We start from the raw sequence: 23,035 nt of genomic DNA, 5'->3' as shown, positions 1-23,035 counted from the left end.
TCTTATCGCGTACACCCCAATGGAGGATTCTCATGCATTTTATGCTTTCTAATAGATCAGGCTATTGTGTAGTCCAATGTTTAGATTAGATCAATTTATAACCACATTTTGCTGTCCCACCGGGCACTCTGCCAACCTTCCCTATCCATTTTAAAATGTGCTAAACTTCGTTTTACCAAGGACAAGCTTCTGGATCCCTAAAACCACCAGATACATAAAGGTGTATATGCTTTGGTTTAGCAGGAATGATCCCTTATAGAGTTAAATTGACTTATTTGGACAAGTGTCCTTTTTAAGAATGGCTTTGTTTTAACAGATTGGTTTGAAAAGGTGAGAACCATGGGCATATATAAATTCAAATTGGACTCAGTTTGAATTGGCCAAGTGTATCCAGGCTGCAATTAACTTTTTGGTCCTTTAAGAGCAAGTGAGCAGCTTCCCATGAGTGCAAGACCAGATTTTATAATAATAAAATCCCATAGAATGGTCAAGGCAAAGACATCTCTCTCATGACATGCCCAAACCTGTGCCAGCTATGGTGAGTGCCAGGCAACATGGTCAATGAAAGCCCCGAGGGGATTCACCAGGATGTGTTGCTGTACCACTATGCCAGTGTGAGACTGCAGAAGAGCTAGCTTGACACCTGAGAACACACACAAAAAATGGTGGAGGACAAAGCAAACTGCATTTTTAGTGGGCCTTCCTGCTAAATGTAAAGCATAGACCACTATTGAAAAAATGTTTCTCCCAAAAGCTAGAATGCCGCAAGTAATTTAGTAACAAAACACAACATATGTTATTTTTATATGATATATTTACACAAAGGCATCCATTTACAACATACGATGTTATTATTTGTGGGGCAAAATTTTTTAAGAAAAATTCTAGCCTCAAAGGGGGGACATTGTGATAGGAATTTTATGGTCCTAGATATATGGTAATGTTCATAACTGCACGTACATAGATCAGCACAGGAAGACTGACCTGAAGCCATTTTTTATTCCTAAACTGAGCAAATGTTTCTCTGCATGGTCAAAGTGGAAAAACCTCCCTATTGTCTTTTCCTTCACAAATCCTCTCTTAAGGGTATGCCTGTGTTTGAATAGGGTGTGAGCCTGTGACATGGCCCAGGAACTAAATATTTATCACTATTTATCACTACGAAAGAATGGCCAGGCTCCTCAGGCAATCCAATCAAGTAACCTGCCAGACAGAAAATAAACAAGCGACAGGAGAAAAACAACATGCAAATGTTCTATTTTAGACCACCTTTTCTGTGATGTATCTGAGGGGTGGTCTTAGGTTACACCCCTTCTGTGATGTATATATAATGTTTCTGGGAGTGGTCTTGATCTACAGGATGGGAAATTCAAAAGTCTTTATAAGCCCTTGTACAGCATTTTTGTGGGTCCTCCTCCTTTCCTGCATGAGAGGGGAGCACCCTGTTGCAACAGATCAATAAAGATCAAGATTATTAGTTGCTTTGCTTCTCGATATTCTCTGGTTGGCCTCTGTTATTTTCTCCTAGGGAACTTATGTAAGGACTCTATATGGGCTCTTGGATACCCCATAAGGGGAAAGGGCATATTTTTATTTACAACAATATTTCCTTCTCATTCATGATCTTGTGTCTTGCTGGTGCTATTGTGATACACCACACAGGGCCATACCTATGTTTTTTTACAGGTTTCCAATTAGCGTCATTTTTTGGATTTGAGCCAGAACACAATTCTGCCATATTTGTTGGTTGAGAAGAAGGGAAGGAGGAGATTTGTGCAATTTTTTCAGCAGGAGGGAAATGCCAGTGAAATAGAGGATCTTGTTGGCTGTAGCGGAAGCAGACGGAGGGAGGGGTTACCAGCTGACTGCAGAATCTACACAGAAGTGGGCTTTTGTGCTACCCTGGTGGATGGCCGTGGCCTGGGAACATGGCTCTAGAGTAGAACTTGGTTCAAAGGACAGCAGCCACGTGAAGACAAACAGGATTGAAGTGACACTCTGGGGGTCATGGAAAGCAGGGCAGGGAACATTGCAATATCACATGCTGCTGATTGTAGCAGCTGCCAGAGGGCAGGCGAAGAGGAGGAGAGATTGCCACCAGCAAGGCCCAGCCCTGTGTGGGATGCGCTACCTCTGAGGGGCAGGCGGAGGGTAGGGCCGGCCTGGGTGGGATGAAAGGAGGACTGGAGCATGTTTAATGTTTAATACAGTATACTCTGCCTCCCCATTTTATCCTCAAAAACCCTGGTGAGGTGGGTTATGTGGATAGAAAGTGACTAGCCAAAAGCATTCTAGTGAACTTCATGGTTATGTGCTAAACACACTTTGCTTCTACAATAATCAAACTTCAACATGATTTTGCAGGGAGATTAATCCGTTCCCCACTTCTTTCCAGAACACACCCACCACCTCAATCAAGTGATCACATCAAGAGATATCTGTGAGTTTGCTCTCTTTTATTTAGCCTTAGGCTACATAATTACATGGATATTATTGAATCTGAGATAGACTGAGGAGGGAAAACTGGGATAGGTTGAGAAAGGGGTGCATCACTGTTCACCCTGGGATTTCTCCCATGATCCTGGGAGGCCAGTGATTAGCCCTTTACCATTTGAGTGCTATTCCTCAACCCCACCCCCAAAGCAAATCTGTTAATTCCTTTTTTGAGATCTGATAATGACTCTCCACTGTTCTTTGCAGCATTATAATAATAAGTAGCAGGTGGCTAAGATATCCCTATAGGAACTGCACTCTGGGAAGGAACAGTAATCAACATGTTCAAGGGCGGCATTTTGCAACTACCCTTTTAATATTATGTATGAATGGCCTAAGCTTTCTATCATACAATGGCAGAATAAGAATACAGGACATTCCATTTGCTAATCTAAAAAGTGACAGGTGTCCCATGCCCCATTCACCAGAAATTTGCCCCTACCCACCCCGACATACCGGGGGAGTTCACTCACCTGGGACTAGCATCTAACAGTGTTATCGATTACTTCTTGATCTCTGCAAATTTGGCCGTTAATGTACTTTCCTTCCAAGTTGAAAACCAACATTTCAGTGATCACCTTCCAATAGTGACCACTTTGTCATTGTTCCGGTGCCAGAAGGACTATAAACACTCAGTCCTTCTGGAAACCTCATCATCGACCAAAATAAGAGGGATCAAATGGTCGGAGGCTGTGGCCCAAAAATACCAGGAATTTTTTCATAGGGAAATCATTGCCTATCTACCTCAAATAACTACTGATTTACAAGACTTCAATTCGGTTTTGAAACTTTTCAACCTTCTTATAATAAACCTTACCACTTTTTTTACATCACCTCCTCAAAAGGCGAAAATGGCGCATTGCAGTACTGGGGCCCCTTGGTTTAACACCTCTTGCAAACAAGCAAGATCCCTTCTTCACTCTATCTATAATGAATCCAAAACTCTAATGCCCAGGCTCTACCACCCTCCTATTTACAAGCCAAAAGAGCATACAAACAGACTTAAAAGCTGGCCAAACGCGAGTGGTACCAAAAGCGTTGGCGAGCCTTGATTGCGGCCTCTAGATCCCGCAGACCACAGGAATTTTGGGCTCTGATAAACAAAAGAGGAAGGAAGTACCCACTGGCGATTATCCCTGCGCCCACATGGGAACAATTCTTGAGTAAATATTTCTCTTTGGCAGAGGAATCCAACTCACCCACGGAATTCCGAGCCGACCATCTACCTTTGTGGCCCTCTACCGACCCAGAACTGATAATGGACTTGATACTAGATCTGAAAACGGGCAAAGCCCCCGGGCCGGATCTAGTCCCTGCTGAGGCTATTGTTGCGCAACCGAGGTGGTGGGCTGAAATTCTGGCCAAAGTCTTTGATGCAATTAATTCTACGGGGCTTATCCCTAGGTCATGGAAGGAGGCCGTGATCGTACCAGTCCATAAAAAGGGTCCCCCTGCTGACCCAGAGAACTACCGGAACATCAGCCTTTTGTCTATCATCGGGAAAATCTATGCAAAATTTTTGCTGTCTAAGCTGTCCCACTGGGCATACGACTCAAATTTGATTGGCCATGAGCAAGCGGGCTTTAGGAACAATTATTCGACCACTGACCATATGGTAATTATGTATCATCTTGCCAGAAAATATTCTGCCCCGAGTCGGGGGCGCCTATGTGTCGCTTTCATAGACTTAAAGGCTGCCTTTGACAGTATCCCAAGAAACTGTCTATGGAAGAAATTAGAGAGATGGGGCATAGATAGAAGGCTGTTATGGCTTATAACCCAATTACACCATGGGTCGTCGGCTAGAGTGAGACTCACACCGGCGGGAAACCTATCCAATGAGGTCCCAATAAATAGAGGAGTGCACCAAGGCTGCATTTTGGCCCCACTCCTCTTCAACTTGTTTATTAGCGACATGAAGCTCTTTCTGAGTGAGTCTCAAGCCAACATTCATGCCCCCCGCCTAGCTGATTTTCGCTGCCCTCTGCTCCTATATGCTGATGATGCAGCGATCCTTTCCTACTCTAGAGTCAGTTTATGCAGAGCTCTAAAGATTTTTGCGGCTTATTGCAAACTCAACCATCTGACAATTAATTATGGAAAATCTAAAGTACTGGTCTTTACCAGGTCTCGGAAAACTTACAGCTGGAAGTTAGATGGAGTCCAATTAGAACAGGTTTTCAAATTTAAATACCTGGGAGTCTTTTTTCACTACAACCTAAGCTGGAAGCCACAGATACAGTATTTACTGAACAAAGGGAAAACAATACTTTACACTCTACTCCAATTTTTTGCGGTCGACGGAGCCTCCCACATCCCTTCTGCATTGAAGGTGTACCACGCAAAAGTGGTTTCCACCCTCTGTTATGCTGCCCTGCTATGGGCCCCAGGGTCCAATTTAACATCGCTGGGGACATTGCAGAATCAGTTTCTCCGTCGCCTCCTGAAACTCCCCATGTGTGTGAGCAATGCAGCCATACATCTGGAGCAAAGGATTGCATCATTGGAGACTGTCATCTGGAAGCGAGTCTTTGGCTATTGGCTGTCCAGCTGGCATAGGCTTCCCGACCATTACCTCTTTCAGTGCCTCTGGTGGGATGACTTTGTTAATCCGTGGGTAGGAAAAATCCATGCCAAACTTCTGAGCATCGGAATTTCCCCAGCGGACTCCTTAAAGATGAACCTACGCTCAGCCAAAAGCCTTATCGAGCAAAGATTAGCAGACATTGAAAATCAACACAACCTCTCCAGGGGTGGGGGTGTCTGCTCCCCCAGGTATCATGGAATAACCCCACCACTTGGCCTTCCATCATACATGTCATCTCTTTCATCTGTACCACACCGACTTGCATTTATTCGTGCAAGGTTCAATGTTTTTCCATCGAACCTGCTGAGCCACAGATTTTCCAAGGGTTTGGTGTCTCCGCTATGCGAGTGTGACGGGAAAACAGTTGAATCTCTTCAACATATAATGTTCAACTGTCCCTTACATAGCATAGCCAGGACTAAATTCCTGGGTCCTGCTTTACTGCGCTTGGTTGGCAGGCCTATTGAGTCACATGCCGCACTGCTTTTGCAGGATACAGATCCTTCTGTAACTCTGCAGGTGGTGAGATTCCTGAATGCGGTTATCTCACACACAAAAACCACCAAAAAACAACATCAACAACAAAAACTAATCGGACAGTTATGATGAGAGTGCATGACGGATCTCGTCTCCAGTTCTCCTTTTTCTGTGAACCGTCCCTTGGATCTTTCCGGGCCCCAAGCTGATATTTGTCACTGCTCAATGACCCACCCTTACATCGTGGTGTTCCCCTTCTGTTGTTAGATGTATTGGTTTTTATGTTTCTGTGCTTTTATGTTTGTACATATTTTATGGGCTAATAGCCGTAAATAAATAAAATAAAAAATTGCCCCCAGATGGGATGGATACAGGAGGATATGCTTCACCTAGTGTTAATTTGTATCCCACCGTTTCTCCAAAGAGCTGAAGTTAGCATACACACTACTACGCCTCTCTATATTATCATTACAGAACCCCTGTGATGTACATTAAGCTGAGAGATATTGAGATTTTATTTATCTGTAGATGAAGCATGGAAATCATTGAATCTGGGATAGGCTGAAGAGAATGATGTAGTATAGGCTGGAGAGCTTGCGATGCTGAGGAAGGGGTGTGCATCATTTTTCACTCTGGGATTTCTCCTCAGGCCTCTGTGTGAGCTTCATGGTGTCATTGATTCAGTGAGAGTAGGAAACTATCACCTGGCTGAAGGCCAAGAGGGAAACCTTGCTGCTGTCCTTCAATACTCGGGTGTTCACATGCTGACCCACAATGAGGGAACTCGACAGAGGGCCTTCTCAGTAGTGGCGCCCGCCCTGTGGAACGCCCTCCCATCAGATGTCAAGGAAATAAACTACTATCTGACTTTTAGAAGACATTTGAAGGCATCCCTGTTTAGGGAGGTTTTTAATGTTTGATGTTTTATTGTACTTTTAATTCTGTTGGGAGCTGCCCAGAATTGCTGGGGAAGCCCAGCCTAATGGGTGGGGTATAAATTATTATTATTATTATTATTATTATTATTATTATTATTATTAATCCTCTGAACAGAAACTTCGCTTGTATCGAGCCCTGTGACCAAGCCAGTGAGCATTGTCTGTGTGAGGAGAAACTGAGATTACAAGCAAAACAAAAAATTCTTTCCAGTAGCACCTTAAAGACCAACTAAGTTAGTTCTAGGTATAAGCTTTCATTTGCATGCACAGTTCTTCAGATACACTCAGAGTGTGAGTCTTGCCTACTGTGGGGCGGGGAGAGACTCTGCTTCACTTCAGAGAGTCTTAGTCCTTTGTTCTATTCTGCTTTCATTTTCAGGTGAAGCAGACGTGTCTCACGATGCTTTGTGCTGTGATAGTGAATGGCTAGCTTCTGCTGTAAGCTGTAAAGAAAGCTGCTTTTAGTTATTAGTACCTCTGTGTGAGACTCTGTTTTTTGCACACTGAAGCACAGAAGACAGCAGCTGCTTTCTTTGGACGCTGCCGGACTGTGCTGTTTCCTCAGAGCATCTGAATGCAGGCTGTGATGCAGAGACCTGGCTCAGCTTTAGAAGCGGGCCGGACGCCAGGCTTATCTGGGCAATAAATCAATCTACAGTCTGTGCTTGCTGAAGGCTGGTTTCTTCGCAGTGCAATAGAAATTGGCATGGGGACTATTCGCCTTGTCTTTTTAAGTTTCCGGTGGGGGTTAGTATGAGACAAAAGGAGAGGCAACAGTTATTAGATCTAGACATACCTGATGGACAGGCAGCATTTAGAAAATGGGGGTCTTGAAAGAAGGACAAGCAGGAGCATCTAGAAAGGGCTATGATGACATTCTGATGAACACAGGAATTCTTGACAGGGTTATTCTGAAGGGTTTGCCTACTTTCTGTATTTTTCACACATGCTTCACAGCAGCAGCACATTGTCTTTTTGCACTCCTTAAGTGTGTTATTTTTAAATATAAAGCAGCTTAGACATGATTTTAAAATCATTGAATTAAAAAATGCCTTGGATTCAAACCTCTGCTTTCCACCTCGCTCCTTCACTTCTTGCTTTTGTCTGCCATCCGTTCGTCTCTACACCCCTGTGATTCTCCTTCTCTCTGACCCTCTTTCCCATGCATATTTTCTTTTCCTCAAATTGTGGAATTATTGAGTTGGAAGGGTCCCAAGGGTCATCTAGTCCAACCCCCCGCAAAGCAGGAATCGCAGCTAGCTACGCAGCTCCTTAATGTGTGGACTGGACCACCAGGGCAAGGATATGAAATCTGCCTCCAACAAAACTGCACCACCTGCTCATCTAAGTCAACTGATGCTGGGTAAACATGATCAACAGGCAGAAGACCCTGGTCAGCAAAATGAATTGTTGTCACTCCACTCACCTTTCGTTTTATAAGAAATGCTCTGCTTGGAGGGGAGAGAAACACAAATATCTGTGCTCGGGAGAGTCTAAACCCTGGTGAGGAAGGATAGGCTAAGAGACAGTGACTAGCCAAAAGCCCCCTCAGTGAACTTCATGGTTATGTGCTAAACACATTTTGCTTCTACAATAATCAAACTTCAACACGATTTTGCAGGGAGATTAATCCATTCCCCACTTCTTTCCAGAACCCACCCACCACCTCAATCAAGTGATTACATAAGGAGATATCTGTGAGTTTGCACACTTTTATTTAGCCTTAGGCTACATAATTACATGGATGTTATTTAATCTGGGATAGGCTGGAGAGGTTGTGATGCTGAGAATCTGGCATAGGTTGAGAAAGGGGTGTGCATCACTTTTCACCCTGGAATTTCTCCTCAGGCCTCTGGGTGGGCTCCACGGTGCCTGCTGTGCGGGTAAACATACAGGAGTATGAAGTCCCATTGTTCCGGTCAGAGTAGGGGATTACCACCTGGCTGATGGCCAAGAGGGAATCCTTGATGCTGCCCTTCAAGACTTGGGGATTCACATGGTGACCTTCAAGTAGGGCATTCTTCACCCACTGGACAGAAACTTCACTTGCCTTGGGCCCTATGACCATGCCGGTGAGGACTATCTGTGCTCGCTGAAGGCTGCTTTCTTTATAGTTGGCGGGATAGAGGTTCTCATGGAGACCGTTCCCTTTGTCTTTTAAGTTTTGGGTTGGAGAAAGTATGAGAGAAAGAGAGAGGCAACAGCTATTAAGTTTAGTCATAATTGATGGACAACATTTATTAGGCTATTTAGTGCTGATTATTTTCTGCTGGATTCTCTGACAAACATTTTTAATCTGTAGATAGAGGGGGGTAAATCCTTAATGAAAGCTTTAAGGAGCAAAGGGGATTTAACTGAAGTTCTTGTGTGTGTGGACCTGAGTAGGAAGATCTGTGGCACATACATGGGGCTTCCTTGAGCTGAATGAGGACACGGTGGGATAGTGGAGATTCCAGGAATATTTACACAGCTCCTTCCCCCAACATGTATAAAGAAAGCGCCCAGCACAAAATGCATCCCAGCCTTCCCAGAGGAGGTATTGGTGTATAGGCTGGGTTTGAAAAACAAGGTTAACTAAAAACTTCCCATATCCAATGATATCATCTCTGCACAGTTGCTCCTGGAGCCGCTAACTAGGTAGAGAGCTCCTTAAATGTGTGGACTTGGCCACCAGGGCAAGGATATAAAAATCTGCCTCCAATAGAAGGGCACCATCTGTTCATCTAGGTCATCCTATGCTGGGTAAACATGATCGACAGGCAGATGAAGGTTATAAAGATCCTTGGCTGGGAGTGGGAATGATTTTTTAATGGGGGTGGAAATTATTGTGGGAGACACCTTGGGCCTTGCAGGGTACACGTTCTTTCCTTTCCTTCTCCCGTTGTTACCTTCTGATAAAAACATGCATTTAGTATTGTTCAAGAACGGTGAAAATCTTTCTGCAGAGATAAGAGGAGAATTACTGTTCAGACCTCCACCGGACTGATTGCAGTTTCAAGTTGTGTCTTTAGCCAATATTAGCACCGATATCATGGCAACTGGTGGGGAAAGTCTTATCTCAACAGGCCGTAATGGAAAGCAGAAATAAATTTCTGAATTAAGGAGGAAGCAGTCTTAAAATGGTCAGTCCCTGAGAGGATCTTAAGCAATCTGGAAACAATCATCCTGCTCCCAAACCATATTTTTCAAAGGAAAACTAAGTCCCAACGGTGTCAAGAGTTTTTACCTTCAGGTTCATTGACATTTGTTTGGAACTCTTCGAAGGTTACTTGACAGACTTCCTTTCCCATCGTGAAAGCGAGTAGTTCTGCAGCGCTGAGGTATCCTATGCTACGACGGTGTGCACTTATGATGCGGGAGGTTTTACCTGATTGGCCACCTACCTGCCACGTAATCATCATGCCTTCGGGGACAGAGCCAGAGGCAGTGCACACGAATGTTTCACCTAAGGGAACAAAATAGACAGACAGACAGACAGACAGACAGATGAAATTCCTGGTTTTTTAATGACTTTATATTACTGTTTTTATGGGGGCGGTTTATATTGCTTTACAGTTTTTATGTTTCCTAGTGCACTGTTTAAGATTTAAGCAGCTTAGAAATGATTTGAAAATCAGCAAATGTATAAATGCCGTAGGTTAAAACCTCTGCTTTTCATCTCACTCCTTCCAGTCTTGCTTTTGTCTGCCGTTTGTTCTTCTCTACACCCCTGTGATTTTCCTTCTCTCTGACCCTCTTTCCCATGCATATTCTCTTTTCGTGGAATCATAGAATTCTTGAATTGGAAGGGACCCCAATGCTCATCTAGTTGAACCCCCTGTAATGCTTACTTACCTCCTTCATCAAAACTTATTATACACAAATAAACAGCCATGTAAAATATATAATGATGAGGAATTCACTGGGATTTCTTCCCGCTAAATAGTGCCATTTAGCACTGCAAGAGATACTATTTACAAAACCTCACACACACACCCGTGCAGTTAATTCTGGTTTAATCAGATATTTTCATTGTGCCCAAAAAGGGGGGGTAGCATGCGTTTGTGTAGCAGGTTGTAAAATGGACAGTAGAAAAGGATATGTTCTACAGTGTCCGACACATTCAAAGAACATCCACAATGTCTATCATTTCTGGGGATGTTTAAAAATCTGCCCTTGACAAAAGTTGAAGGAAAAACATTCAGTTGGGCTAAGATAAAGGTCCTGCTTTGGACAGAAATTATTAATTTTGAGATATGTGACCCTGTTATCTCGGGGGAGCAAATTTTATTTACACCTGACTTGATGTTGTTTCTCCCCATTGTACCTTAATCTGTTTTGACTATTGCAATAAATATATTGCTCACTCGAATTATACAAGGGTTTCAAGATCTGATTTGAATACCAATAGATCTGATTTTCCTATGTAAGAGTTAGAACTTCTGGATTTATCAGAGTCCGTAAGTAGGTCAGAGAGTAGACTGAAATGTTGGCAACAAAATGGAAATGCAACCAGTATTTTATAGTGCTAGCCCACACTCAATATTCCATCATGTGTATACCTAGTTCTGCACACATTGTCTCATACATAATTGAACTTGGGAGCCCCAGGAGATGTCTCAAGACGGATGTGAGGGTGACCCAACTGAGACATCTGTCACCCCATTGAACGCCAGGGCTGATCTGGCTGACCTGGCTGGCTAGGCAGGCGTCCCCCTGTCTCATGTGTGTCCCTCCCTAAGCTGCATGCTCGGTGGAAGAGGAAGACTATCCCAGGTAGACGGAGTGTACTGTTCCTCGGTCAAGGCCTGATGATAGCTGCGCTCCCTGTATAGATAGAACCTCCCTGATAGAACCTCCCCTGTAATGCAGGAATCTCAGCTAAATAATTTCAGCTGCATAGTTTGTGAGAGCCTTCCTTCTTTGCCCCTATCAGAAGAATGCCTCTGCTGTTCCCTAAACCTGAAAAGATCTCAGCACACAGAAATAGGCACTTACAAATCTTAATAAAAGGGTATTTGTTTTGGAACCATGGGATCCATCCCTTTGGAATGACTATCCCGTTTACTGCTGGCAAATAAGCAGAAAAGTTGGAGGAAGAGAATCCAAGGGTTGTTATTGCTCTGTTTCTAAGGGTGGTTCCAGATGCCCAGATTTCAGGTACATGCATGAGAAGGCTGCAAAGAGGAAGGAAAGAGAAGCAAACTCACGTGGAGCAAACTGGGAAGAAGTCAGTGGCAGGCTGGCCCCGCAAAGGAGTCCCACAAATGGTAAGAAGATCTTGGCCCACATTTTAGGATTCAGTGTGAATGGCATGTGGGCCACCAGGCCTGCTTATATAGCATCCTGGGAGACTTTGGTGAGATATGTTTCCCATCAGTAGCTCCACCCAGACAATCCAAGAAGAGGCTATTCTGTGAGGTTCTCAGAAAGTCCTTCCAGAAACGTGAGTGTAATTAGGATTTGTGGGAAATCCCAATAGCTATTGGGAAGTTCTATTGTTATTATTTCAATTTGTATACCTCCTTTCATTTGGAAATCATAGGCCGTTCAGAACATAAAGGTACAACATGAGAACACAAAATACATAATCCTCTTCCCTGACCTTCGTTAGAGGACAAGATGCAGAATTAGCAAAATGGAGAAGGAACACTCTGACCTAAAACCTCTGCTGCCTTGTGGCCAGTGCTCCCCCCCCCCCCAAAAAAAAAGTTTAGGAGTTCTCTCATTTTGACCCAAGAAAATCACGATTTTATAGTTCAAATCAGGAAAAATAAATATAGTAAATGGACAAAAGTACAAAGATTCACAAAATGTTTAGGGGTATGTGTACCCCTGTGTCCCCCAGAAAAGAGCACTGCTTGTGGCTATACTCAATAGTGAAAGGTTTGGGCAGTAAACCCCAAGGAATAACATACACCTCATCTGCCCCAAATTTTCTGAAACCTCCATAGAAGCAATTAACACACCATGGATTCTTCCTTTGCCCTGAAACATCCCAATTTAAGCTGCTCTTAAAGGGGTAATGGGCTTGCAGCTACCTTGCACTTTTAGTGTAGCTGAAATTTTGCCCATGTCCCTTTTAAGAGTCACTTGACTCCCCATCGTCCATAGGCGCCCACCAGTCATTGAGTTTGGGAGGGGGGTTGATGTCACAACACACTGGTAGGAGCTAGGGGCTGTGAATGAACTGCTTCTATGAGAGCACCAGCCAGATGCAGTGCAAGGTCTACGACTCCCTGCTGGACCTTCCTGTGAACCTGCAGGTGGCCCACACCCTTGGGGTGGTTTCTGTGGTCATTCCACCCTGGACCTCCTTGTTGCCATCTGCAGAGCTGGGTGCACCAACTGCATGGAGGACCCAGAGGCCAAGGGAAAGTCTCAGACTTGGGAGCGGCTGGCTCTGCTTGTCTCCATCTCTTGGTCTGCCAGCACTATCATCAGTAAAAAATTTAATCGGGCAACGGCTTTTTTCTCCTGCCTTGCCCCACCCTCCAACCCTAGAAGCCTTTCCCAGACCCTGAATTTGAGAATAGCAGAAGCATCTGGGAAGAGAAAAGAGGAATTCAGAGATATTATTTTTAGAAAGGGTTTTGTAAGTTGCATGTCCTTTGAGGAACATTTTATCCTTTTGCGTGGTCTGTGGTTAGTTTTGTGATGGTTGTTGTTGTTAAGATTTCTATACTCCCCTATACTCGCAGGTCTTGGTGGTTCATAGGATAAAATCACAATAGAAAAACACCAAATACATAAGCAAAATGAAAATGAAAATAACCTTATAATCCCGCCAGAACACGTTTTAAAAGGGCATTGGATAGCAACCAACCAAAGATCAGGTTAAAGAAGAACATTTTTGCCTGGTGCCTCAATGTCTATAATGGAGGGCCATTAACAACACAAGAAAACTCCTTTCCCCCCTGCCCTGAGGTGTGAACAGAGGCAGGGATTTCAGGTGATGGGGTGGGGTGTTTGAGGGGACAGGACAAGGCAGTTTTTGAGCAAGGTTTGCTGGGAAGAAGCGGCAGGACAGGAGCTGAGCTCCATCTTGGGCAGGCAGGCTGAAGGATGCCTGCGCTGCCGCCCCATGAAATGACCATGCTGTAAGATTTGGACTCCCACCATGCAGACAGGAGGTGTAAATAGCTGAATAAACCATATTTCTTAAACCGAGAATAGTCTCTACTACGTTTTCTATTCCTCCAAAGGGACACAGACCCTGTGTCAGTGCCAGGGACCCCATGGGTTCTTGCCCCCACTCGGCAAAGAGAAGGGCAGGCATTCAACTTTTGGAACAATATTTTAGGTCACACCATAGATTTGTATAACAGCATTACAATATTGGCTGTTTTATTTTCAGTTCTTTTCCTAATGTGGCTGCAGGGATCTGTTTTAAATGAAGGGGTTCCCAGCAACCAGTCTTCTTAACCCCAATCCGGTTCTTCAAGCTGCAATGCATGGAGTCAGGACACAGGATGTGGGCTTGTATACAGGGGTGTCATCTTGCCCTCAGGATTGTGGGTGCCCACAGCCATAACATGGAGGTGCAACATCACACGCGCACGGCTGCACATAGTGCTCATTGACTTTGTGGGTGCCCAGTCCCTGCAAATTACATTATTGTGGCTGCCCAAGCACCCACAGCCCCCTGGAGCTGGATCCTATCCTTGTATATTTCCTTCTCATTCTTGCTGGTGTTATTGTGATACACCACACAGGGCCATACCCATGTATTTTACAGGTTTCCAATTAGCGTCATTTTTTGGATTTGAGCCAGAACACAATTCTTCCGTGTTTGTAGGTGAGAAAAGGAGATTTCTGCAACTTTTTCAGCAGGAGGGAAATGCCAGTGAAATGGAGGATCTTGCTGGCTGTAGCGGAAGCAGACAGAGGGAGGGGTTACCAGCTGGCTGCAGAATCTACACAGAAGTGGGCTTTTGTGCTACCCTGGTGGATGGCTGTGGCCTGTGAACATGGCTCTAGAGTAGAACTTGGTTCAAAGGACAGCAGCCACGTGAAGACAAACAGGATTGAAGTGACACTCTGGGGGTCATGGAAAGCAGGGCAGGGAACATTGCAATATCACATGCTGCTGATTGTAGCCGCTGCCAGAGGGCAGGCGAAGAGGAGGGGAGATTGCCACCAGCAAGGTCCAGCCCTGTGTGTGATGCGCTAGCTCTGAGGGGCAGGCGGAGGGTAGGGCCGGCCTGGGTGGGATGAAAGGAGGACTGGAGCTTGTTTAATCTTGCCCTTTTCTTAAAAAAATATTTATTGGTTTGTTTGTGTTTGTCTGTGTAAATTTACCAAAGAATAAAATAGAACAAAATGGGGACTAAGGTTTTTGGTCAGGGCGGTGGAGGGACTGTGTGTGCGAGGTCCAGGGACTGCATAAAATCACATGATCCAACTTTGAATGTATTGTTATAGATTTAGTGGTGGCATCAGTGGCGTAGCGTGGGTTGTCAGCACCCGGGGCAAGGCAAGTAATTTGCACCCCCTAACCCGTGGATTAGCGCCCCCTAACCCTAACCCCCAGATGCTGCGCCCAGTGCAGCCGGCCCCCCCTGGCCCCCCACACTACGCCACTGGGTGGCATAGCTGTCAACATTTCCCTTTTCTTGCGAGGAATCCTATTCGAAATAAGGAAATTTCCCTTAAAAAAAGGGAAACGTTGACAGCTATGAGTGGTGGGGATCCCCCTAAACCCAAGAAATGAAGAAATGTTAGGATCCTGGGACCATTTCCCTTCTCTCTTTACATTTTGGGGTGGGGGGAGTATGAGAGAAAAGGAGAGGCAACAGCGATTAAGTTTAGACATAACTGATGGACAACAATTGGTATTGGTGATTTCAAGTTGCTGCATAGGTTGGGTTGGGAAAAAACAAATTGTCTTAAAACCTCCCGTATCTTATAGTGTAACCTCTGCACAGTTGCCCCTGAATTGGCTATTTGTTGTTGTTGTTTAGTCATGTCCAACTTTTGTGACCCCGTGGACCAGAGCATTCCAGGCACTCCTGTCTTCCACTGCCTCCCGCAGTTTGGTCAAACTCATGTTGGTAGCTGTGAGAACACCCTAAATTAGCTATTTAAGGAGGTCTTGAAATGTGTGGACTGGGCCACCAGGGCAAGCGTCTGAACCTTCATCTGATAGGAAATGTTTTGCAGGAGTGGGCAACAGATAAAAAATGTGCCATTGAGGAGGGTCATATGGCGGAGTGAGTGAGAGTGAGAAATGTCCTTATTTTCAAATGAGGAATGTGGGAGAGTATACATACAGTGTACTCTGCCTCCCCATTTTATCCTCAAAAAACCCTGGTGAGGTGGGTTATGTGGATAGACAGTGACTAGCCAAAAGCATCTCAGCTAGCTATGTAGCTCCTTAATGTGTGGACTGGACCACCACAGCAAGGAAATGAAAATCTGTCTCCAACAGAACTGCACCACCTGTTCATCTAGGTCAACTGATGCTGGGTAAACATGATCAACAGGCAGAAGACCTTGGTCAGCAAAAGGAATTGTTGTCACTCCACTCACCTTTTTTTTTTATAGGACATGCTCGGCTGGGGGGGGGACACAGAAAAATCTGTGCTCGGGGAGAGTCTAAACCCTGGTGAGGAAGGATAGGCTAAGAGACAGTGACTAGCCAAAAGCCCCCCTGTGAACTTCATGGTTATGTGCTAAACACACTTTAGTTCTACAATAATCAAACTTCAACACGATTTTGCAGGGAGATTAATTCATTCCCCACTTCTTTCCAAAACCCACCCACCACCTCAATCAAGTGATCACATCATGAAATATCTGTGAATTTTCTCACTTTTATTCAGCCTTAGGCCAAACATGGATACATGGAAATTATTTAATCTGGGATAGGCTGAAGAGGTTGTGATGCTGAGGGTGGGGTTTGCATCATTTTTCACCCTGGGATTTGCCCTCAGGCCTCTGGGTGGGCTCCACAGTGCCTGCTGTGCGGGTAAACGTACAGGAGTATGAAGTCCCCTTGTTCCAGTCAGAGTAGGGGATTACCACCTGGCTGAGGGCCAAGAGGGAATCCTTGATGCTACCCTTCAAGACTCGGGGATTCACATGGTGACCTTCAAGGAGGGCATTCTTCACCCACTGGACAGAAACTTCACTTGCATTGAGCCCTATGACCATGCCGGTGAGGATTGTCTGTGCTCGCTGAAGGCTGCGTTCTTTATGGTTGGCAGGGGAAAGTATGAGAGAAACAGGCAACAGCTATTAATTTTAGACATAACTGATGCACAACATTTATGACACCATTTAGTGCTGATTATTTTCTGCTGGATTCTCTGACAAACATTTTTAATCTGTAGATAGAGAGTGTAAATCCTTAATGAAAGCTTTAAGGAGCAAAGGGGATTTAACTGAAGTTCTTGTGTGTGTGGACCTGAGTAGGAAGATCTGTGGCACATACATGGGGCTTCCTTGAGCTGGATGAGGACACAGTGGGATAGTGGAGATTCCAAGAATATTTACACAGCTCCTTTCCCCAACATATATAACGAAAGCGCCCAGCACAAAAAGCATCCCAGTCTTCCCAGAGAAGGTATTGGTGTATAGGCTGGGTTTGAAAACCAAGGATAGTTAAAAGCTTCCCATATCCAATGATACCATCTCTGCACAGTTGCTCCTGGAGCAGCTAACTAGGTACGGAGCTCCTTAAATGTGTGGACTTGGCCACCAGGGCAAGGATATAAAAATCTGCCTCCAATAGAAGGTAAACATTATCAACAGGCAGATGAAGGTCAGAAGGATCCTTGGCGGGAGGTGGGAATGTTTTTTAATGGGGCTGGAAATTATTGTGGGAGACACCTTGGGCCTTGCAGGGTACACATTCTTTCCTTTCCTTCTCCCATTGTTACCTTCTGATAAAAACATGCATTTAGTATTGTTCAAGAACGGTGAAAACCTTTCTGCAGAGATAAGAGGAGAATTGCTGTTCAGACCTCCACCGGACTGATTGAATTTTCAAGTTGTGTCTTTAGCCAATACCAGCACCGATATCATGGCAACTGGTGGGGAAAGTCTTATCTCAACAGGCCATAATGGAAAGCAGAAATAAATTTCTGAATTAAGGAGGAAGCAGTTTTGAAATGGTCAGTCCCTGAGAGGATCTTAAGCAATCAGGAAACAATCATCCCGCTCCCAAACCATGTTTTTCAAAGGAAAACTAAGTCCCAACTGTGTCGAGAGTTTTTACCTTCAGGTTCCTTGACTTTTGTTTGGGACCCAGGAAGGGATACTTGACAGACGTAGCTGTTTCTCCGCACAAAGTCTGCAAGTGCAAGGCTGAGGTATCCTGTGCTACCAAAGCTTGCACTTATGATGCCGGAGGTGTTACCTGATTGGCCACCTGCCTCCCACATAATCACCATGCCTTCGGGGACAGAGTCAGAGGTAGTACACACCAATATTGCACCTAAGGGAACAAAATATATAGACAGACAGACAGACAGATGAAATTCCTGGTTTTTTGAGATTTAAACAGCTTAGAAATGATTTAAAAATCAGCAAATGAATAAATGCCGCACGTTAAAACCTCTGCTTTTCATCTCAGTCCTTCCAGTCTTGCTTTTGTCTGCCATCTGTTCTTCTCTACACCCCTGTGATTTTCCTTCTCTCCGACCCTCTTTCCCATGCATATTCTCTTTTCGTGGAATCATAGTATTACCGGAGAATCTGAGGGCTCCCTTGGGCAGAAATCAAGACACCAACCAGAGCAATCTGGAGCAAATCAGCAGCCTGTAGGCTCAGTCTTTATTGAAGAAAAACTGTCACGACAGGTCTCCCACCGCCCACAGGATAAAGCAAGATGGAAGCCCAGAACAAAAGAAGACCCCAAATTTTATTAGCTCCTAATCTCCTAAGTTACACCCCTAGAAATACATCATATTTACATCATGACTACATTAAAAACAGGAGGAGTCAGGGGAGGGGTTGCACAGGTAATCTGAGTATCCTGACACCTGGCCGGAGCCCCTCTCTCCCTCCCCATGAGTCATTTTCAGAAAACAAACGGAAAGGCGCAGTTTCCTGCCCCCTGAGGGGAATCTGGTCACGGTCCCTTTGTCATAGTCCATGTTGAATGCACTAGTGTATGCAGTTTGTTGTGTCCTTGATAGTCTTCTGTCTGAGCCCATCAAGATGACTATCAAGGTTGCCATGTCAACTGGGAAGGGCTGTAGAGTACGTGCCTGCTCGGTCAAGGGATTATGGCCAACTGGTATCAGGCCACCCCCCTTTGATAGTCCTTGTAATACGAAGCAGAATAAAAGTGGTCCGGTGAAAATCCGATATACGGCTGATTTATAGTGAATTTATGAAGAATACTGTCCTTGAAATTCAAAGCACTTTCGCCTTTCCGGAAGCGGTTTGCAACATTTTGATTAAATCAGTCACGGTCAATTGGACTCAGAAACTTTGTATTTGAGAGCTGTCAAAGACAAAGAAGCGGGCGCCTGCTGCCTGCAGTACCTGTGTGGCCGCCACAAGAGGTGCTGTTCGGTAACGCTGATTGGCTAAAACGGCAGCCGATTGACCCTGAGTTCAGACAGTTGGTCTACCCATAATAAGGATAGGGCGAGGTAGAGTGTTACGGTCTACTAAGGGAAAATATACGAAAATAAAGGGGTTCCATGGGGAGCTGTCAAGCTAGCGCTTCCTTATTTACGGAAGGCTTTTAGGGGATGCCCCTCTAGAAGGGACATCTCTGGGCTCAGGGAGGTGGGAGGTGTGTGTGTGTGTGTGTGTGTGTGTGTGTGTGTGTGTGTGGTGCTTGTGCATTACGTTGTAATGAAGCAGGGTCTCCTGCTACAATAGAATTCTAGAATTGGAAGGGACCCCAATGCTCATCTAGTCCCACCCCTGTAATGCTTACTTACTTACTTCAGCAAAACTTTTCTAGGCATTGCAAATATAGGACATCCTAAAACATTTAAAATATATACAAATAAGCAGCCATGTAGAATATATAATGATGAGGAACTTCATTGGGATTTCTTCCCGCTAAATATTGCCATTTGGCACTCCAAGAGATACTATTAACAAAACCTCACCCCCCCATGCAGTTAATTCCAGGTTAATCAGATATTTTCATTGTGCCCAAAAAGGGGGGGTAGCATGCGTTTGCGTAGCAGGTTGTAAAATGGACATTAGAAAAGGATATGTTCTACAGTGTCCGGCACATTCAAAGAACATCCACAATGTCTATCATTTCTGGGGGTGTTTAAAAATCTGCACTTGACAAAAGCTGAAGGGAAAACATTCATTTGGGCTAAGATAAAGGTCCTGCTTTGGACAGAAATTATTATTTTTGAGATATGTGATACAATTATTTTGGGGAAGCAAATTTATTTACACCTGACTTGTTGTTTATTCCCCCAATGTACCTTAATCTGGTTTGACTATTGCAATAAATATTGCTCACTCGAATTATACAAGGGTTCCAAGTCAATACCAATAGATCTGATTTTCCTATGTAAGAGTTGGAACTTCTGGATTTATCAGAGTCCGTAATTCCGTCAGAGAGTAGACTCAAATGCTGGCAACAAAATGGAAATGCAACTCGTATTTTATATTGCTAGCCCACACCCAATATTCCATTGTGTGTATATCTAGTTCTGCACACATTGTCTCATTCATGATTGAACTTGGGAGCCCCAGAGGACGTCTCAAGATGGATGTGAGGGTGATCCGACTGAGATATCTGTCACCTCATTGATTGCCAGGGCTGATCTGGCTGGCCTGGCTGGCTAGGCAGGTGTCCCCCTGTTTCATACGCGTCCCTCCCTAAGCTGCACGCTCGGTGGAAGAGGAAGACCATCCCAGATAGGACTCTACTGGTTCTTCAGTCAAGGCTTGATGATAGCTGCGCTCCCTGTAGAGATAGAACCTCCCTGATAGAACCTCCCCCTGTAATGCAGGAATCTCAGCTAAATAATTTCAGCTACATAGTTTGTGAGAGCCTTCCTTATTTGCCCCTATCAGAAGAATGTCTCTTCTGTTCCCTAAACCTACAAAGATCGCAGCAATCACAAACAGGCACTTACAAATGTTAATAAAAGGGTATTTGTTCTGGAACCATGAGATCTGTCCCTTTGGAATGACTATCCCGTTTATTGCTGGCAAATAAGCAGAAAAGTTGGAGGAAGAGAATCCAAGGGTTGTTATTGCTCTGTTTCTAAGGGTGGTTTCAGATGCCCAGATTTCAGGTACATGCATGAGAAGGCTGCAAAGAGGAAGGAAAGAGAAGCAAACTCACCTGTAGCAGCCTGGGAAGAAGTCAGTGGCAGGCTGGCCCCACAAAGGAGTCCCACAAATGGTAAGAAGATCTTGGCCCACATTTTAGGATTCAGTGTGAATGGCATGTGGGCCACCAGGCCTGCTTATATAGCATCCTGGGAGACTTTGGTGAGATATGTTTCCCATCAGTAGCTCCACCCAGACAATCCAAGAAGAGGCTAATCTGTGAGGTTCTCAGAAAGTCCTTCCAGAAACGTGAGTGTAATTGGGATTATTTAATTGTTATTATTTAATTTGTATACTACTCTTCATTAGCAGATCACAGGCAGTTCAGAACATAAAAGTACAACATGAAAACACAAAATATATAACCTTCTTCCCTTATTTCTTTAGAGGACCAGATGCAGAAATAGCAAAATGGAGAAGGAAGATTGCGACCTTAATTCTTTCCTGCCTTGTGATGAGGGAGCACTGATTGGCTAATGTTTGTCTGAGCCCCTTATTCTTGTACAACATCCCTATATGTGGAACTGGCACTATTACCAGTGCTACGTAAGGTACGTTCTGGGCCATATCAGCACCATGCTTTAAGCAACTGATGCATTCAGCATGGCAGGGTTATTCCGAAGGACGTGCATCCTTTCTTTCTTTTTCACAACAGCGTCACAGCAGCAAGATGTCCCCAAACTTTATCCCAACTCGTTGATCATATTATCTGAAACTACATGAGGCTTTCCCAGAATCTACCTGCATTCTGCTTTCTGGTCAGGAAATATTGCTCCTCTCAATGACACATGTTCCCCAAGGAGTAGAGGAGCCCCTGTCTTGTAACATTCACATTCATCAGTAGTGGTAGAAAAACTGCTTTAAAAATGAATCTGTAAGCCTCCTCAGTAACTCTAACTTCTCTCTCTTTTATATCCAGGTTACAATCCCTGCAAAGGTTTAAATGTCATGGTTTCTCCCCAGAGAATCATGGGGGCTTGCAGTTTGGTAGGAGTGCTGATTATTATCTGTTAGATTCTCTGGCATTTCAAATCTCTACAGAAGACCAGGGGTCATTGTGCGTGTGGCCCCAAGAAGGAAAATCTGTGGCCCGTTAGGCTTACTTGAGCTGGATGAGGACACAGTCAGATAGCGGAGGTTCTAGAAAAAAATTATTGATGGCAGAAGGTGTTGCTGGCTTTTATGTCTCAGTGGCTGCCCTGGCAGGTGGGCTACTAGTGCCCTTTCAGCAGCAAAGCATCCCCTCTCACCCAAGCAGCCCTCTTATCCTGCCAGCTCCTCAGGTGTCATGGGGAACTCTTGGATGGCTACCTCACCATCTGCGATCTGGCTGCTTGGGGACGGTGACCAAGCACGAGGATCTGCAACAGCCACCCACTCAGATGAAGGGGCAAGCGTCCATTTCCCTACATTATATGAAAGACACCCAGCATCCCAGCCTTTCCAGAGAAGGTATTGGCATGTTCAGGTTGCTGCATAGGCTGGGTTTGTAAACCAAGGATAGCTAAAACATCCCCCTTGTGGGGATGTTTAGGAGACAGTGGTACCTCAGGTTACATACGCTTCAGGTTACATATGCTAACCCATACAGACTCCGCTAATCCAGAAATATTACCCCAGGTTAAGAACTTTGCTTCAGTTTGAGAGCAGAAATCGTGCGGTTGTTGCCGCAGCGCAGCAGCAGCAGGAGGCCCCATTAGCTAAAGTGGTCTAATAGTTTCAGGTTAAGTACGGACCTCCAGAACAAATTAAGCACTTAACCCGAGGTACCACTGTAATAGGCAAGGAAATATTTATTAAGTAGTATCCTCCCTTCACTTATGCTAGTGAGTGATGTAGCAGAGTATATCCCCTCTATATTCATGGAAGCTAGTTGGTAGATGTTATGTACTTAGTTGAATAGGATCCAAAATGCGGCAGTCTGATTGGTCCTAGAACAATAGGATTCAGAATGTAGCAGTCTGATTGGTCCTAGAACAATAGGATCCAGAATGCAGGAGTCTGATTGGTCCGCAGGAGCCACCCAAGCCAACTCCAGATAGAAGTGAATACGCAACCTGATTGGCCTACAGAAGAATCCTAGAATTAGCCAATAACATGGGGCCCATTGTGTAAATAATAGCTATAAAGCAGACGTTTGGGGGGAACTTCCTTTCCTCACTCCTATGAGCTGAATAAAGAGCATGAAATCCACACTCGACTCCGAGTATATTTCAGTACATTTGTTTGAATCTCTACAAGATGACTAATCCAATCTGACTTGCCTAGATGGATTATTCCTGGTGTCCCCTTT

General features: G+C 44.6%; 1 protein-coding gene and 1 long non-coding RNA gene across 2 annotated transcripts in view; one reads left to right on the top strand and one right to left on the bottom strand.

The window, feature by feature from the left end:
* The first annotated feature begins 3,182 nt into the window (after positions 1-3,182).
* Positions 3,183-23,035, top strand: part of MRPL52 (mitochondrial ribosomal protein L52) — a 179,880-nt gene continuing 160,027 nt past the window's right edge. The window contains exon 1 of the mRNA XM_083707224.1: positions 3,183-3,186. The gene's annotated coding sequence lies outside the window, so the exon portion shown is untranslated. The remainder of the gene's footprint in view (positions 3,187-23,035) is intronic.
* On the bottom strand, positions 6,881-21,048 carry LOC310829134. The gene is made up of 3 exons (XR_014557179.1): positions 20,756-21,048; positions 17,696-17,914; positions 6,881-7,177 (listed from the first exon to the last, which is right to left on the bottom strand). It is a non-coding gene; the product is annotated as an uncharacterized lncRNA (long non-coding RNA).

The sequence above is a fragment of the Podarcis gaigeae genome, assembly GCF_964106915.1.
Source record: "Podarcis gaigeae genome assembly, chromosome: 13".
Classification (NCBI taxonomy): Eukaryota; Metazoa; Chordata; class Lepidosauria; order Squamata; family Lacertidae; genus Podarcis; species Podarcis gaigeae.
This window is presented reverse-complemented; position numbering and strand designations above follow the sequence as displayed.